This window comes from Schistocerca americana, chromosome 1, assembly GCF_021461395.2.
Source record: "Schistocerca americana isolate TAMUIC-IGC-003095 chromosome 1, iqSchAmer2.1, whole genome shotgun sequence".
In the NCBI taxonomy this organism is placed as follows: Eukaryota; Metazoa; Arthropoda; class Insecta; order Orthoptera; family Acrididae; genus Schistocerca; species Schistocerca americana.
In genome coordinates this window covers 1,089,978,999-1,089,984,429 of record NC_060119.1, presented here as the reverse complement: position 1 = coordinate 1,089,984,429, position 5,431 = coordinate 1,089,978,999, and the positions used below count along the sequence as shown (strand labels likewise).

General features: G+C 43.7%; 1 non-coding gene across 1 annotated transcript; it reads left to right on the top strand.

The window, feature by feature from the left end:
• Positions 1–929: 929 nt before the first annotated feature.
• Positions 930–1,004, top strand: Trnas-uga. The gene has a single exon. It is a non-coding gene; the product is annotated as a tRNA-Ser (tRNA).
• The last annotated feature ends 4,427 nt before the right edge of the window (positions 1,005–5,431 follow it).

The window sequence follows — 5,431 nt, the reverse complement described above, 5'->3', positions numbered from 1 at the left end:
AAAGAACGGCCTTCAGTCTTTTTATATGTTCATCAAGTGTCCCTGAGAACACTATAATGTCACATGACTTTTTGTCAATCTATCGCCCACTTCGGGTGACGTAGAAGATTATCCATCATCCTTTCAAAAGTTGCTGGTGCATTACACAAACCAAACGGCATTACCTTAAACTCATACAGGCCCAAAGGGGTGATGAATGCAGTTTTCTCACGATCAGCCTCATCTACTTCGATTTGCCAGTATCCCGAGTACATGTCCATGAAACTTCCTGGCAGATTAAAACTGTGTGCCCGACTGAGACTCGAACTCAGGACCTTTGCCTTTCGCGGGCAAGTGCTCTACCATCTGAGCTACCGAAGCACGACTCACGCCCGGTGCTCACAGCTTTACTTCTGCCAGTGTCTCGTCTCCCACCTTCCAAACTTTACAGAAGCTCTTCTGCTCCGCTGCAGAGTGAAAATCTCATTCTGGAAACATCCCCCAGGCTGTGGCTAAGCCATGTCTCCGCAGTATCCTTTCTTTCAGGAGTGCTAGTTCTGCATGGTTCGCAGAAGAGCTTCTGTAAAGTTTGCAAGGTAGGAGACGAGATACTGGCAGAAGTAAAGCTGTGAGTACCGGGCGTGAGTCGTGCTTCGGTAGCTCAGATGGAAGAGCACTTGCCTGTGAAAGGCAAAGGTCCCGAGTTTGAGTCTCGGTCGGGCACACAGTTTTAATCTGCCAGGAAGTTTCATATCAGCACACACTCCGCTGCAGAGTGAAAATCTCATTCTGGAAACATCCCCCAGGCTGTGGCTAAGCCATGTCTCCGCAGTATCCTTTCTTTCAGGGGTGCTAGTTCTGCAAGGTTCGCAGAAGAGCTTCTGTAAAGTTTGGAAGGTAGGAGACGAGATACTGGCAGAAGTAAAGCTGTGAGTACCGGGCGTGAGTCGTGCTTCGGTAGCTCAGATGGTAGAGCACTTGCCCTTGAAAGGCAAAGGTCCCGAGTTCGAGTCTCGGTCGGGCACACAGTTTTCATCTGCCAGGAAGTTTCATATCAGCGCACACTCCGCTGCAGAGTGAAAATCTCATTCTGGATACATGTCCATGGTTGAGAAAAACTTAGCCCCCTTCAAACAATCTGGTGTATCGTCAATTCGTGGAAGAGGTTAAATGTCCTTTTTAGTTATCTTATTAAGCTTCCTGTAATCAACACAAAAGGGCCAATTGCCATCCTTATTCCTGATGAGGACCACTGGTGACGACCATGGTCTCTGTGAAGGCTGAATGATGTCATTCTTCATCATTTTCTCTACCTCGTCGTGAATTATTCGACGTTTCGGTATGGTCTCTGGCTTATTGGTTGATGGTTTCCAGTGCTAATCCGGTGCTTCACCGTCGATTTGTCTCATTTTCTCATCACCTGTGGATTGAAGCAATCAGAGAACTCTTGAAGAATGGCAAGTAGCTTTGTCTGTTGTTCCTTAGTGAGGTCTGGTGATAGTCGAGCTAGAAGATCTTGTAGCGATAGCGCTAATTTCACCAACAGACTCGGCATTGGAGGTTGCTATGACGCTCAGCTGTTCTTGAATTAGCGGCTCAGCGTTTGCTACGCACATACGTCTTGGAAGGATCTGCGGTTATCGGCGACAGTTAACTATCCACAATTCACCGAATCCGTTCTTAAACGAGACGACAGAGGCTGGGATGACGCAGTTATTCTTCAGTGGTATGCTTCTATTACATTCCACTACAAGATCCATGGGTTGATGCATGGCATGACACATGACAATTACCTTTCTAGCGCTGACTGCATGAATGATCACATCATCCAGCACACATAGTCTTCACACACTCGGGTGCGCATCTTCCTGTCCACAGTATCTCATCTCGTCTAGCATAATCTTCGAGCGACCACAATCTGTAATTGCCTGAGAAGCTTTAAAAAAGTCCCATCCGAGAATGGCGTCATGACTACACTCTTGTAAGACGATGATTTCCAAGGGCTGTGTATAGCCACTTATACCCACACGAATGGTACATCTTCCTGTAGGTTTTACATCTGTCCCATTAGCCACCTTCAGCAGAGATGTTTTTTTGTCGACGAATACGGTCATCTGCAACTGGCGACGGTACTTTTCCGAAATGATGCTCCAAAGTCCACAAGAGCTTGGGCTGGTCGGCCATCCATGAGGATATCGACGTAGTTTCCTATCATTTTTGTAGTGATCGACGGCCGAGGATTTTTCTGTTCGGCGGCCTCAACTCCAAGGAAGGTCGCACACTTTAGATTTCCAGGTTGCAGCGGCTAGATGATGGGCTGGAGCTTCTAAACGGCGATGGAAACCTTGATCGGCGTGTTGGGGAGCGTCCTCTCCAGCGGCTAGCTTGCGGCGATGGTGACCTACGTCGTCCTGCACCCATATCTTCTTGTTCATCTTCGTCGTCCCGGAGTTGGCGTCGGCTAAGATCGGTCTACTGTCTTCTGGCGCGGACACCATCAAATATCCGCCGCCTTTCTCGACAATAGCGCACTACATGTCCCGATCGTCTGCAATGGAAAAATATTGGTTGGTTATCCTGGGTCCTCCAGACGTCAGTCTTCTTTGGTGCTCAAACAGGTTCCTCATGCGGCATTGTAGGAACGTAACTGCGCCAGGGTCTCGACTTTTTCACCGTTTTAAAGAGAAATGAAGGACGAGAGATTGGGTTCAATGCCTGTTCCACTTCCGCCCTTATGACCTCTTGAAGCGTCTCGGTCTTTTGCTCGCCGTGCAATCCAAGTGCCTTCTGAATTGCCTCTCTCACTATCTGACGAAGAACACTTGTGAAATCAGTTGCTTCCTCCATCAACAGACATCGATACGACGTTCGGAAGCCGTTCAAACTTCTTGCGTGTAATTATTTTTTGATGCAATGTCTCGATATACTGGCACCATTTTATGAAGTCGTCTGCTGTCGAAACCTCCTTTAGGATTAGGGCTTGATACATGTCCTCAGCAATACCCTTCATGAGATATGCAACCCTATCTTCCTCCTTCATTCCAGGATCCATTATTTTACACAGCTCCAAGACGTCTTGAATGTAGGAGGCTGTAGTTTCTCCTGGACGCTGTGCCGTGCGCTTTAATTTATCTTCAGCCTTGCACTTCTGTCGTTGTGTGTTGCCGAAATACTTGCGTAGTTCCACTAGAATACTTCCCAGCTTATGAACTTCTCCTCGTTGTTCTCATACCATTGCTTGGCAGTGCCCTCCAAGTAGAAAAATACGTTAGCCAAACACACGGTGCCATCCAATTTGTTAAATTTTGCTGTACGCTCATATACCTTCAGCCACTTGTCTGGATATTGGCCATCGTCACCAGAGAACCCGGAAGGATGCCTCATGTGGTGGCACACAGTTGCTGTCATCGTAACGTCCTCTTCTTCTTGTATCCGGTAGACTGCGATCTTCTGAATATGTCTCGAACTCGGGTTTCTCGCCACGTAAACGGCGGCTCTGCCGTGGCTTGATGGGAGCCACTGTGTCGTCGATAATGTGCGCTATCACAAGTTCCAATACCCGGTGCCTCCACCAGACTGATTTCACGTAGAAGAAGGTGTAATTAGATGAATGACGGACGCTAACTTCACTTAACTTCTGCACTTGTACATACAAGAGCGCGGAGCGAACTGCCTCCGGCCGGAACACATATAGTATATATACAGCTACAGAATATTCCAGTACAATGATTGTTGACATCTGTGAATACTTCTAGAATGTACTCAAACCGAATACAGAAATCAAAATTGTACAGTCGAGATGAGTTTTGCACTCACGACCCTCTATGCAACACTTTAGAGTCATAACCACTACACCACGGCGCTAGTCAGCTTCTGCGACAATATCGCAAATACCGTACATGAAAAAATGAAATAAATTCGATTTACGTCCGTGAAAACTTTTAACCCTCAAACAGTATGATTGTTGGAGACGAAATAGATGGTACACTCGGATCAGATCCGACATGTCTTCGATGAAGTTTGTATGGATATATGTACACAGTTTGTATGGATATATGTACACATTAAGTATCATTATTTAATAATAAAAGTTTATTGAAAGAACGTTACATGACAAAAATCTTTTGTTATAAACGATTAGCCTTTAGTGGTCATCAAATCCAAATCAACACACCTACACAAAATGAAACACAATTCATGTCTTTTTTGACAAAACACAAAATAAAATAAAAAATGAAATGTTTCCAGAAATAGAAAGGAATACCGTAGCATAAAGGCCTATCTGTTTTTTCAATAGAATCATGAGTCACACATCTAGTGCACAACTTCGTTTTATGCTCAACGCGCACGCGTGAATGGCATGCAAGTTACGTCTTCTTCTTTGTGTCTGAAAATTCTCATTATGTGTGACGGTGGACTGTTCCTCACTGTTTCCTAAAAGCTAGGCAAATGTCAGATGAAGTGCTCCCGAAATATGTGGCTTGGGCACTATGGATTTCGTCTAACCCCGTGGTTCCCAAAGTGGTCCAGGTAGACCCCCAGGGGTCCACGGGAGATCAGACGGGGTCCACGTTAAAAAAAAAAAAAAAAAAAAAAAAAAAAAAAAAAAAAAAAAAAAAAAAAAAAAAAAAAAAAAAAAAGAGGGGCTTTATAAGCTGTAAGTGGGGGGCCCACGAAAAATTTTAACCATCTTAATTTTTTTGAGTACCTAGTGTATTTTGAGAAGCCCGCGACTGCTACTTGTATAAACAAGCATATTCGATTAGATTAGATAAGTTTTCGTTCCATAGATCCGTGTTGAGGAGATCCTCGTGGTTGTGGAACATGTCACTTTTTTTTAAAGCTGAAATAACAATACTAATAGTATGAATATATACAATACATCATTTGTTTCTATTAAAAAAAATTGTCAATGGAGTAGAAGGAGTTGGCCACTAGTAAGTCTTTCAGGATCCTTTTAAACTGATCTTTATTTGTAACTAAATTTTTTATGTTTGCTGGCAAATTATATTCAGTACAACGCATGTAGAGACTTGCAAAGTGCCGCCCGCGAGCCAGAATGCTTGCTTAGACGTCCAAAGGGACGAAATACGATTTGCGCTGTAATTGCAAGCTTCACTAATATAAACACGAATGCCAAGGACAAAACGTTACTCATTTGTTTCCGAAATTTTGAGAATAAAAATGTGAGTGAATCGATGTCAGTGGTTGCCAGTGCCGAAAAAAGAAAGTACCTGCCCAATTGTTATTCATATTTTTATTTTACATTGTTATCATTTTATATTTGTTATATTTGCGTGTAGTAGTTACGTAACAAAAAGTAAATATTGAGTGGAGTATTATTCGATACTCCTATAAAAGAACAAAAAGCCAAGAAAGATTGAACTTCTAGTACTTTTTGTTACAAAAACGTTTATTTACGCGACAGTGGCGATTCATTAAAAGAGAGATG